This window comes from Phragmites australis, chromosome 16, assembly GCF_958298935.1.
Source record: "Phragmites australis chromosome 16, lpPhrAust1.1, whole genome shotgun sequence".
In the NCBI taxonomy this organism is placed as follows: Eukaryota; Viridiplantae; Streptophyta; class Magnoliopsida; order Poales; family Poaceae; genus Phragmites; species Phragmites australis.
Genome location: NC_084936.1, coordinates 17,152,953 through 17,166,572, shown reverse-complemented (window position 1 = coordinate 17,166,572; position 13,620 = coordinate 17,152,953). Strand labels below are relative to the sequence as shown.

The following is a 13,620-nucleotide window of genomic DNA, read 5'->3' as shown; positions in this document are numbered from 1 at the left end:
CCGTGCCAAAGTCCTAGACACGACATGACCCTCATATTTATGCCGTACCGATTTGACCCAATATATTTGGTATCATACTGTATTTTAGACCGTGTCAAAACTCGTGCAGTGGATGGCCTAGAAATATCACGGCTAAGTTCCAGCTCTATTGCACACCCTATTCCTACCGCAGCACTAATGACCAGTAATCCAGACTTGAATTTCATATATAAACGGTTAACAAACTAATAACAAGGGGACAAAAGGCTCAAATTTCATGATCTATCACCAATCTGTACCCGGTGACTAAAGTCTAACGTTTTCGAGTTCCAATCCTCCATATTAGCGTGCACTATCCATCGTTTGCTTTGTCTTATCTAACACTGCGAGCTCACTTACTCCAACCCCTGTAGTCCGATATGCTTTTTCTCTCTGTCTTTTTTTTTTCGTGTTCTTATTTTGTTTGTCAGGGATTTTGATACTTAAATATGCTATAGGCATGCTTTGCCATAGGTTGCATTATACGTCATTCTGGGAAGATTTGTGTTGCGGTGGTTATGATCTCTCTACTATTTGAATTTACGATTCGAAATTGCAATGACCGAGTTGAGTTGAATTTATCTAATTTCCTTAGTTAGAATATAAGTTGAAATTAAGCTATGAGTTTAAATTCTTGATCAAATGATTTGGAATAGTTACTCATACTTCTCCAATTTTGTTCGATTAAAATCATGTCTTTCTCAACAACGACAATAAACTGGCTAACAGTAAACGTCAGTATTCATTAAATTATCTCTAACGGTTTTCATTTACGAGTCTTGTTTCCTTCACGAAGGAATTCTCATTCCTTTAACGCTCCAACTATTTCTATTTACAGTTCTCTCCATCTCGAGATTCTCTCTCATTCTCTCTACATCGATATTCTCTCATTTCACTTCATGAATCCCTTCAAAGAAAAACTGCTGAAGATGAGAAGAAATAAAAGATATGATAATATAGAGAATAATCAGAAAGAAAACAAAATAACATAATATAATTGAGAATGGTCTTAGAGCCCGAAGGAAAGGGATCAAGGATATAAATGTTGAGAAACCGCTGCTACCGGGTGTAGTCCAGCGATCTCTCTAGAATGATTGCAAAAGAAGACATAAGCGTAGGGGGAAAGCTGTCTATTCTTTATTCATCTGTGTTTACAATGAGGGGTGTTGTCCCGTATATATAGTGTCAAAAACTCCTAAAAGATAGAATCGAATCTTTCAAGAGATCGAGATGGGCCCACATTCGGTTGTGAAACTCCAGGTTTCCTAACACTCCCCCTTGGGTACTTCTCGCGAAATGCATATGTCTCATCAAAACTCCCAAAAAATCTATTGGAAAAAATTGGGAGAAAGAGTATATAGCCCGCGACATGGTTACACGAATTGCCTTGTTAAAAACCTTAACATGAGAAATTTCAAGAAAACTCATCTAAGAAAAAAAGAGTACAATCCACCAAAAATGTTTCATATAATCTTCATGATTAACTTTGGGCACTTAATCTTCTTGACTAAGATTTAATTCTTAATACCAGTATTATGTGAAAAACCTCCTTCTGAAATGTGCAACTCTCTAAACCTTATCATCCCAATGCCACGAACACATCTTTCAAAACTAGATGCAGGGAGAGACTTAGTAAATAAATCTGCAAGATTTTCACATGACTTGGTATGCATTAACTTTATTTCATTCATTTTATGCAATTCATGAGCATAAAAAAACTTTGGGTTGATATGTTTCGTTAAGTTGCTTTTCACATATCCTGATTGCACTTGTGCAACACATGTAGCATTATCTTCATAGAAAATTGTAGGAGTGTTAGTAGTATTCAAACCACATGACTGCTGGATATGATTGATCACTCTTCTAAGCCATGCGCATTCTCGTGCGGTTTCGTATAAAGCTATTATTTCTGAGTGGTTCGTTGAAGTAGATACAAGATTTTGCTTCGACGATTTTCAAGATATTGCAGTTCCACCACATAAGAAAACATAGCCAGTCTGTGATTTCGCTGTATGCGGGTCTGACAGGTACCTAACATTTGCATATCCAACCAGACTTAAATCCTGATTCTTTCTATAAAATAGGTCTAGATCTTTGCTACCTTGCAAGTAGCGCAGAATATCCTTCAAGCCCTTCCAATACCTTTTAGTGAGCTCTGCACTGTATCGTGCAAGTAGGTTTACTGCAAACGCTATGTCTGGCCTAGTGCAATTAGCCAGATACATCAGCGCACCTATTACACTTAAGGATGGGAATTCCGGTCCCAATATTTCCTCCCCCTATTCTCTAGGTCTATAGAGATCTTGATCTGCTTGCAATGACCTTCCGACCATGGGGGTTTTAGCAGGAAATGATGTTTCAAAACCAAACCGCTCTAACACCTTCTGAGTGTAGTTTGACTGATGTACACAGATTCCATCTGCCACATGCTCTAGCTGCAGGCCCAAGCAAAATTTGGTTCTACCCAAATATTTCATTTCAAATTCAGATTTTAAGTAGGAACTTGCTTCTTCTATATCTTTTTTTGTACCAATGATATTCAGATTATCTACATATACTGATATTATGCAAAATCCATTCTGGGACCTTCTTATGAATACAGAGGGACAATCCGTGCTATTTGTATAGCCTCATTTTCCAAGAAATTCACTCAAACGATTGTACCACATTCTAACTGACTGTTTTAACCCGTACATTGACTTCTTCAATTGTACGCTATAAAGGTGCCTATTTCCTCTATCTTGATTTGACAATGGTATTCCTTCAGGTATCTTCATATAAATGACCGAATCCAGGCTCCCATAAAGGTATGCGGTCACAACATCCATCAATTTCATTTTAAACTCCATATTGACTGCCATTGAGATTAAATATCTAAAGATAATGCCACCCATCACCGAGGAATAGGTTTCTTCATAATCAACGCTTGATCATTGAGTGAAACCTTGTGCCACTAGTCTAGCTTTGTACCTCAAAATTTCATTCCTTTCATTCCTCTTACAAACAAAAACCCACTTATATCCGACTGGTTTAATGTGGGGAGGTGTGAGGCATACTGGCCCGAAAACCTCTCTTTCGTTCAGGGATAACAGTTCAGCTGTTATTGCCTTTTGCCGGTCTTCCCAATCTGACCTCATTCTATATTCAGCGAGCGATGCAGGCTCAGGGTCATGATCTATGACTGTGGCAATTTTATTTGCGAAGTATGTGTCGACTATTGCGGTTGCTCTATTCCAGGATTCACCTGAATTCACATAGTTTATTGCTATTTCATCATGGGCTGCACTTTCAGGTGCTTCTTCAACTTGCTCGTCATAATTTCTTACTATTGGAGCAAGGTCCTTTAGTTTACCAGAATCGATTTCAGCGCGTGCATTTTCGCTGGTTCCTTCCTGTGTGGGAAGATTCAAATCTGGTATACCTACTTCCTGAGATTCCATACCATCGCTAGGTCTCAACTGACTCCCCTTCTTTTTCTTTAGGGCATTTTTGCGATCGGTTGTGGTAAGCTCTCATTTCCCACCTTCGTCGGACGTCTCCGGCTATTTGGGACTTGAAAAATCGAATTTCTTGTCCTTTTATTATTTTTCGGAGCTCTTAGGACAAGATGAGGGGTACCTTCATTTGGTACTTCCACCCTCTCCGGTGCATTGCGTGCACGCACATGCGACTTAGTCACGCTCTTCAAATCACAAAAATGATCAGGCATATTGTTTGCTAATTTCTGCAAATCGATAATTTTCTGTACTTCACCATTTGCTTCACTAGTGCAAGGATCATGTGCCGCAATTCCTTCAGCCTACCATATAATTTCTCAACATTTTTCATCCAAGGGTATATTTCCTCCCCCTAATGACGGAAAATTATTTTCATCAAAAATGCAGTCAGCGAAGCGGGCTGTATGCAAATTTTCAGTTGTTGGTTCTAAATATCGGATTATGGATGCAGTCTCATAACCGTCATATATTCCAACTTTCCCCAAAGGTCCCATAGTGGTTCACTGTGGCGGCGGTATTGGCACATAAACCATACATCCAAATTTGTGTAAATGGAAAATCTTTGGAATTACCCCTTGCATTATTTGCATAGGTGACTGGATGTTGTAGGAGGATGATCTATAATTAGTGAGAGCTGCCGCATGTAAGACTGCGTATCCCCAACATGTAGCAAGCAGATTACAGTGCTGCAACAAAGGTCTAGCAATGAACTTTATTCTCTTTATTAACGCTTCGGCTAGTCCATTCTGAGTGTGGACGTACGGTACAAAATATTCAACTTTAATTCCTATACCAGTGCAATAATCATCGAACGCTTTAGAAGTAAATTCACCAGCGTTGTCCATTCTGATGGATTTCACGCGATGATCCAGAAAATTATTCCTGATTTGTATGATCTACGAGATCAACTTTGCAAAGGTGTGGTTGCGGGTAGATAATAGACATACATGCGACCACTTCGAGGATGCGTCTATTAATACCATAAAGTACCGAAACGGGCTAGAAAGCGGCTGAATAGGACCACAAATATCCCCCCGGATTCAGTCCAGGAATGCAGGGATTTCATCTTGTACCTTCAAGGTAGACAGTCTTATTATTAATTTTCTAGTAGCACATGCAGGGCATACAAAATCTTCATGATTCAGAAAATTCTTCACATTTATGCCATAACCTTGTGACCAGGGTGACCTAACCTATCATGCCACAGGGAGAATAATTCTGCACTACGAAACACAGTCTTCAAGGTAGTGAACACTTCAAGTGCCCTAATACAAGTGTAGTACAAGCCACTGCTCATGGAGGGAAGTTTTTCTAGTATTCTCACTTCGCTATCACGCTTAGTGATGTATAGGTACTCCCTACCATCTTCTTCACCAGTTTCTACATGGAAACCGTTAGCGCGAGTATCTTTAAAACTTAAGAGATTTCTTTGTAGATTCATGGTATAACAATGCTTCCTCAATGTGCAAAGTAGTTCCCAAAGGTAGTATGACTATGGTTCTTCCAAAACCTACTATGCATTTATCACTTCCAGTGATAGTCATCACCTTTACATAGCTATTTCTAATAGACTGAAAATACATCTTTTCTCTTAAGATGGTGTTTATGGTTCCACTATCCACAATACACACTTCCTCCATGCGGACGCCACACATATTCTATAAATAAAACATTCAATCATTCACATGCGAGGAAGTAGCAACAAGACTAAATGCTTCATTAACTATCGAAAAAAATATTGTTTGCAGCTAAGATTTTTCTTCTAAAGCTTACATTTATTCATTCAATCCTCCTAAATTCATCAACTAATTGAATGGCTAATTACTCTAATTCTAAATAGAGTATGCGAAATATTCGGCCATTTCTGCTTCAATGGCTTTCTTTTCCACTTCATTCTTCATGGTATCTTCTATGACAGTGGAGGAGTGCAAAGTAGAGGTCTCCGCATCCTTCAATGGGAGGTCTTTTACTGTCATTGCGGAAGCGTCATCCACTTCCATGTGAGATGCATCCCTTTCAACTTCGACTGCTTTGTCCTCTTCCATCCCCACTGTAATGGTGAGGTGTGCTTCTGGCTGCTCCTTCTTTTTCTTCCGGTATGCTTCCACAACATGTTTTGGTGCTTTGCAGATTCGAGACCAATGGCCCCAAACACCGCACTTATAGCATATCTGGTTCTACTCACCATATGACTTGACTTTTTTCTTTGTCTTACCATTATCATCACCAAGCTTGACTTTTCCTGCCACCACTTTCTTTCCTCCCTTCACATGCTTCATATTGCGGTTCTTGCGCGCTTTGAAAGAGCTATGATTGACTTCTAGACCACTACTCTTCCCTTGCGGCTGGGATAAAAAGTTCTTGTTTATGACTTCATCATGAACGTCATGGAGTTGCAACACATCAATCAATTCAGAATACTTCTTGTAATTTGATTGCCAGTGATTGTGTGCGGATTCTATAGCATTTGGGTGGAAAGTGGAGAGAGTCTTCTCAATTTTCTTCTCTTCTGTGATCTCTTTCCCACAGAGGTACAATATTGTGCAAATGCGGTGCAGCACGGAGTTGTACTCTCTAGCATGCTTATAGTCACAGAAATAGAGCCGGACCCATTCTTGCTCTGCGAGAGGCTTGATGGTGTACTTAAGACGCTCAAAACGCTCCTACAGTGCGTCCCATAGTGCCTTAGCGATGGTCATTGCTATATACTCATCTTTCAAAGTGGGAGAGAAATGATGACGGAGAAAATGAAGTGCCTGATCATTCTCATCCTCCATGGGAATAACTTCACTACTTGTTCCCAGGTCAATTGCAGCTTAGAGCCTTTTTTCTCCTAGTACAATCCGAACATCCGATGCCCAAGTGAGATAGTTGCGGCCATCAGCACTCAGCTCAGTGAACTCATTGTTCGTGATGCCAGCCTCTACGTATTTAAATGATGCAAGTATTACTACTAGTAAAGTTGCTTCATGTTGCTATTGGATTACTGCAAAAAAAAAATCGATATTTTCTATGATATTATGTGAATATTACTAAATTTAAATGCATAACAGGCAATTTAAACAGTAATAATAACATATAAATAAATACTGCATAATTGCAAAAACAGATGAAAAAATCAAAATTTAGAGGTACTTTTATGCAAGAAAAAGTATTCTCAGGGTTTTCTGCAAAGTCCGAGAGTTTATACGCAAAGCTTCAGGATTTATGTAATTTCTAGAAACCACAAGGTCTAATTTGCAAAAATCTTACATGTCCTTTTTCTTTTCTATTTTCGGCCCTTTCATATTCTTTATAACCGGCCCATGCATATTCTCTCTTTTCTTATTCTAGCCGATTTTCTTTTTTTTTCTATTTTCGATTTACTCCCATGAGCCGGCGTGCTTATCATTTGGAACGACCCGGCCCAACTGGCCTATCCGCATGCTCTAAAAACCAGGGAACCCTAGCCGCCACTCGGTCTAGTGGCTGCCGGCGCTCGTGCAGGAGCGACGAGCTGCAAGGCCGGCTAGTCGGCAGCGGACGGCGGATTCGAGCGATGGTGGTGGGGTGGTGCCAGTGGCCGGTACAGGGTGGCGCCTGCAGGGCAGTAGCTCGGTCACATACAGGTGAGCGCAGGCGCAGCCGCTTCGAGTAGTGAGTACGGCGGGCGACGGCTCGGCGGAGCAGCGGTTCAGTGCGGCGGTGTGCTGCCGGCTTCAAGCGACGGCAGCCAAGTGCGGTAAGGCGAGGGAGGAGGCGACGCGCTATAGGCGGCCAATGCAGGAGGGTGCTTCGGGCAGTGATTCGATGGCGTTGCTTCATGCGACGCAAGGGCGCCCGGTGGTGCAGATCGGCGACGACGACTTGTTGGTCATCGGCGACAAGGAGGAGGTGGCTGATGCGGCAACGAGGCGGTGCGTGCTTTGGGCGCCGCGTATGGCGGGCGGTGGCGTCGCTTCGGGCAGTCGCGCGTGCTGGCGGCGCGTACCCACGGGTGGCTCGGTGAAGCTACAAGGTCGCCAACTTCATGCCAGCAGTGTACTCCCCCTTCCCCTTATTTTTTTTATCTTGTGTCGGTGGCCTTCGAGCCACCATGTACGGGGACGGTTGCCGTTGGTGGCGGTGCAACGAGGTCGCCGGCTTCATGCCGGCGATGTGCTGTGGCCCCCTTGTTTCCCTTCTTCGATCTGTGCAGGGAGGGTGGTCGACGGTTTGCCGTCCGGCAGCGCACGGTGGTGGTTGCGGGCCCCACAATGGCGTGCAGATCGATCTTGCTTCACCGCGTTCATGTGCTAGATACTGTTCATGCATATGAGGGGATGCTATTGTGCATTGCATATATGTGCTACTATTTATACATACTCGACATTGTTCATGCGTACGATCATGCTATTGTTTATGCGATTCACAGATCTATTTAGACGCAGAAACAATAGTTGCAAGTATACGTACCGAATTGTTCATACCTTTCAATTCTTGCGAATGATTCGTGCCGCGTAGGGCATATAGGCTAGGCCAAAGACCTGTCCGCTTGATGTCGATACCGATGCAGTGTAGATCGGTCGTAGGTAAATTCGTTCCGCTAGCTTGATCTCTGGCAGAGCTTCATGCTGATAACGTGTTGAGAAACCGCTGCTACCGGGTGTAGTCCAGCGATCACTCTAGAACAATTGCAAAAGGAGACGCAAGCGTAGGGGAAAAGATGTCTATTCTTTATTCATCTATGTTTACAATAAGTGGTGCTGCCCCGTATATATAGTGCCAAAAATCCTTAAACGATAGAATCAAATCTTTTAAGAGATCGAGACGGACCCACGTTCGATTGTGAAATTTTATGTTTTCTAGCAATAAAAAGAGATCATCAGCCAAACTCCTTTGTTAATTACAAAATTGCCATAAAAAGCCCGTACGAACGACACAAAAACGGGGGAAAAAGTCAGAAACGAAGTCCCGAAACGGCACCGCCATGTTTCTCCGGCCAATCCCCACCTCCCTCGCCGGCGCCGGCGCCGCCACCAGCCGGAGCTCCGTCGACACTCCCTTCCCAACTCTCCCTCGTCTCCACCGCCGCATCCTCGCTCCAATCCGCGCCGACTCGGCCCCGATCTCCCTCTCCGCCTCCCCCTCGCGGCCGGCGAAGCCGCCCGCCTGCACCGCCGACGAGCTCCACTACGCCCCCGTCGACGGCACCGAGTGGCGCCTCGCGCTGTGGCGGTACAGGCCTCCCCGCAATGTATGTTTGGGCTCGTTTGATTCCGCTTCTTGGAGTTGTTAGAGTCGTGTTTGATTTGATTTGATTTGATTTGGTGTTGCGTTTGTTCGTGCGTGCAGGCCCCGGTGAGGAACCACCCGCTGATGCTGCTGTCGGGAGTCGGGACGAACGCCATCGGATTCGACCTCTCCCCCGGGGTGAGTGAGTAGGAAGTTCTTCTTGTTCCTCTTATCTTGGATAAGTTGCTTCAAATGATACTTTGAAATGTGATCTGCGTGTGCTGTTGAGTTGAAGTGTTGGAATCTGATTTGGACTGGGTAAAGTAATGGTATGCGATCAAGTTCTCAAGTTAGTTTATTTTGGAGTGTTACCGGGGCTAGTGAATTCAGGAGCAATTTTTTGAGCGGAATTTAGGAGCAATTTGTCATTGATGGGCTAGGTAGTTTATGGGCATGTCATGACACCCACTTGGTGACACGGCATATCTTTCTAACTTCAAGCATGGTCCATTATTTCGAGTTTAAAGTTTGATGTGGCGTGCAATAACAGCAGAGGTTCTACAATACAATTGAAAGCACAACGTCAAACAAATAAGGACACAGGAATTCATACAGCACTGAAGCCATCTACTTCTAAAGCCCAATGCTTCTCTCTTTCATACATTCTCTACATGATGACAAGGATGCAAATGCAGAAATGTAAGCTTTAGCAAGATTAGAAAAGAAAACGAGAAAAGTTTTTCTAGCAGCAAACAAAAGAACAATGAAATATACGCACAAGTGATTTTCAATCATGAATCATGTAGTATGATGAGAGAAATGTCCATTTGCGGCTGAAGAATCCATAGAGCGCTGAGCTGTTCATGCCACAAGTGTTATCTATATCCTCTTCACTATCTTCAATTGGAAGTTAATCAAGTTATGATGTCCATGCTTGTTGTAAAAAACCGAACTTGTCTACATTGCTCATGATTGCATTTGGCTAAATGCCCTTGCAATGCTGGTTTCCTTTGGCTAAATGCACTTGTGAGTTGTGACTTATGTACACTCCCTTTTGACCAGATATATTCATATTCCATGGTTGTTTTGATCTTCACTCTTACAAAACATGGGCAAAAATATTGGCATAGTAGAGGGTGTCTTTCCAAACTTCTGAGCCTACAACTTTTTATCATTTGTTGAGTTGCGTTTTTATTCTGTGAACCCTTAAAAATTAAAGAAATGCAGTTTAGGGGAATCATATGTGGTTCTTACAATTGATATTAAAGCCCATTGATTTCAACATTCTTTATGTAATTTTGTAGGTTCTGCAAACCTATCAGGATAAAAATATCAGTTAGTGTGATTCCTGAAGTTTTCTGTATCCTACATAAACATTGTCTAAGAGTTTGAAAGTGTGTCCTAATTGCTCATGATAGAATCCCATTAACAGTCTTGTCCAGCTCATTTTGTTCCACCTGTTCCTAGATTTGGGCCATCCATTGCCCAGTATTTGTATACTTCCTACTTTACCTTTTTCACTCCACACGGGAGGGAAAGATTTACATTCTTTTTCTATATAACTGATTGCCATCTCTGACCCGTTCTACCCTCCTAGTTTATTTGGTTGAGTAAGAAAGAAATTCACAATTCATAAGTAGTAAATGCTCATTGGTGCTCATAAGTAAGAAATGCTGAGGAATATAATATATGGACAGAGAATAAAGAAGCTAAAATTGTAATCAATGTTCTGCTAAATAGTGCCATACCTTGTTTGAAAAGTGTGTGCACAGTGGCAAAACTGAAGCAGCAATAACCTTTGCATCCTTCTAACAAGTTACTAAGATTGGTGTTATCTAGCTTGTTTTATCTTGTTCTTTTGATTTGCCTTCAGGCTTCATTCGCGCGTCACATGTCTAGCCAAGGATTTGATACATGGATAGTTGAAGTAAGAGGTGCTGGTCTGAGCATGCGTGAACATGACAATTCTGCTGCATCCGGATCAGGCACTTTGGAGGATGTCTCTGGTGGCATTCAACCTTTTGAAAAACAGAGTACATTTGAGGCGGTTTCCCTTCAAAGTTATGATGACCTTGGAATAGTTGCTTTGGATGAACCACCTTTACTGACAGAGCTTTCTAATTTTTTTGATCGAATCTCAAAGCATATGGAACAGGCTATATTAAATGAAAATTTTCATGAGATAACAGAAAAAATTTCAGTTCTGTCAGACATGGTAGAGAGCTCTGCCATTATTGGTCCAATGAGAGAAGAAAGTCTACGTCTTTTGAAGAATGTTCAAGAGCAGTTGGACTCATGGGAGCGCTTTGTGGAAACACAGATGCATCTGACTTCTGAATATAATTGGGACTTCGACCATTACCTGGAGGAGGATATACCTGCTGCGGTAAGGTGACAGGCCCTTTGGCAAACTATTAGTTGTCGAATAGTAAGCACAGTTCGTTGTTGGTTTATCTGATGAACTGAACAGTTTCTTGCTTTGCTTAAACTTTTTTAGTTATTCCATTATTTGGATAATCATGATTGTTTTTGTGAATACTGCTCATCTGCACATCTATATCATCAGGTGGAGTATATTAGACAACACAGCAAAGCAAAAAATGGGAAGTTGCTTGCCATTGGACATTCAATGGGAGGAATTTTGTTATATGCAATGTTGTCGAGATTTGGTGAGGCATTGCACTGTAGTCTGTTCTTTACTGTTTTTTGTCTGAACTTTCATGCAGCCCCCTTCTTCTTTTTTTTCTCCTTAAAGTACACATGATGTACATTCTGCTATAAATTAGAGCCATATTTTCACTTAACACATTAAAAGTAGCTTACCGTTATTTGATAAACTAGGGTTAGCGGATATATTTTGCATAGCTTTCTATGTTAATAGCAGATACTTTTGAATACCTGTTTATATTTTTTTAATGCGCTAGAATGCAATCTTCTTACTGCCTTTCTGTAATAGATTCTTTCTCACCATATCTTATTTGATTGTTTCCCCTAATCTCCAAGGTTTTGAAGGAGTTCCATCAAATTTAGCAGCTATTGTTACTTTGGCTTCTTCTGTTGACTATACAACGTCCAATTCTTCACTGAAGATGTTACTGCCTCTTGTGAGTGAGAACAAATTTGCAGCTTGACATGATGTTTATGTATGTCTTGTTTAAGTGATTCCTTCCATTGTTTTCACCAATAACAATAGGGCAATAGGCTAATGAATTTGTTTGTCAGGCTCATCCTGCACAGGCTCTTAATGTCCCTGTTGTCCCATTGGGTACATTATTGGCAGCAGCATATCCCTGAACATCTGGACCAATAAATCTTTTTTCCTGGCTTAATCATCAAATATCAGCTCAGGACATGATGCATCCAGAGTTGCTGTCCAAGCTTGTTTTCAACAACTTTTGTAAGTAATCCTTCATGACACACTGTTATCTTCATGCCATGCTATCTATCTATAAGATTTCTTCTCTGCTCTCTTGCATTCATAGAACGGTGGTTCTATTTAATTAGTTGTGATGCATCGCTGTGATTCTGGTGTATGGGGGGTGAATATTTTTTGAGTCCAATATCAGGGGTGGATATGTTCGTAGAAGTTGATATATCACATAATTTGCAGGTACAGTGCCTGCAAAGGTCGTCCTGCAACTTACCACCGCTTTCCGAGAAGGTGGCTTATGCAACCGAAACGGAACCTTCTCATACAAGGATCATTTACGGGAGTGTCAGACCCCGGTATTGGCACTGGCTGGAGATAAGGACCTCATCTGCCCTCCAGAAGCCGTATACGGTAGGGTGTGCCTGGCTTTTGTTGTCTGCAAGCTCAATTGCTTTTCTTAGCAGATTTCTAATTTCAGTTTGGTGTCGAAATCTCATTTGGCAGAAACAGTCAAACTCATTCCTAAGCACAAGGTGAAGTATAGGGTGTTTGGAAAGCCAAAAGGCCCTCATTATGCACACTATGACTTGGTTGGTGGTCGCCTGGTATGTGTTCTGTATCGTCGTACCTACTTTTCAGAGTTCCGGTTTAATCTGACACTTTTACAGAATGAATCTGTATTATCATCATAATAATACTAATACTAATAGTAATTCTGTCTTATACAGGCGACCCATGAAGTGTACCCATGTATCATAGAATTCCTTTGTCGTCATGACCGATTGTTGACTTGATTATGTGATGAAATATAGTACAGAACAATTACAGCATCAAGTTCATCTCAGAAGGTTTTTAAGCTGAGCTGAACAATATTTCCAAGGTCTCTCTCAATGATGTGAAAAGTAGAGGTAAATTTACGGCTCATTTGACATGTTCCTGTAAACAAGTGTACTGTGTGTCAGTTAGTGCTTCTCTTGTTGTGAAAATGCTAGGAAACATTGTAGATTATTACATGTACTCCCAGAGAAAATGACTGAGGTCAAAGAAATTGTATCATGGACATCTTATGATGCACCTTTTTGTTTTTTGCTGTTCTGGAAGTCAAAGGTGGATATTTTGCTCACATGCAAGTGTATGTAAAACTGGTTATATGAATGTTGTACAACTCTGCTGTATCATTCGGAAAGTAGTGAAAGGAACATTGCTTGCCTGCAAATAGAGCAATCTGATCTGTCGAGGGTCAAAAGGCTTCTGTAAGTTAATACAGTGCCATATCTTTATCGACTTTATTAATGTATCTAGATTCATGTTGAACTGAACTTCTCTTGACCCAACGACGCGTTGGTCTGTCTCACTCTCACACGGATGAGGAAGCAAAGCATTGTCCAATATGTATCTCAACTACCTGTTGCTGTGTTCTTTGTTGGAAAGCATACTGACAATGCTTTATGCTCATGATGGGAAGGGAATGAGCTCCTCCAGTCCTCCTGGATGTAACTAAGGATATGGTTTACCACTTACCACTAATAATAGCTGTGATTA

General features: G+C 41.5%; 1 pseudogene; it reads left to right on the top strand.

Moving 5' to 3' along the window:
• The first annotated feature begins 8,399 nt into the window (after positions 1-8,399).
• On the top strand, positions 8,400-13,399 carry LOC133896384 (uncharacterized; annotated as a pseudogene).
• Positions 13,400-13,620: the final 221 nt, after the last annotated feature.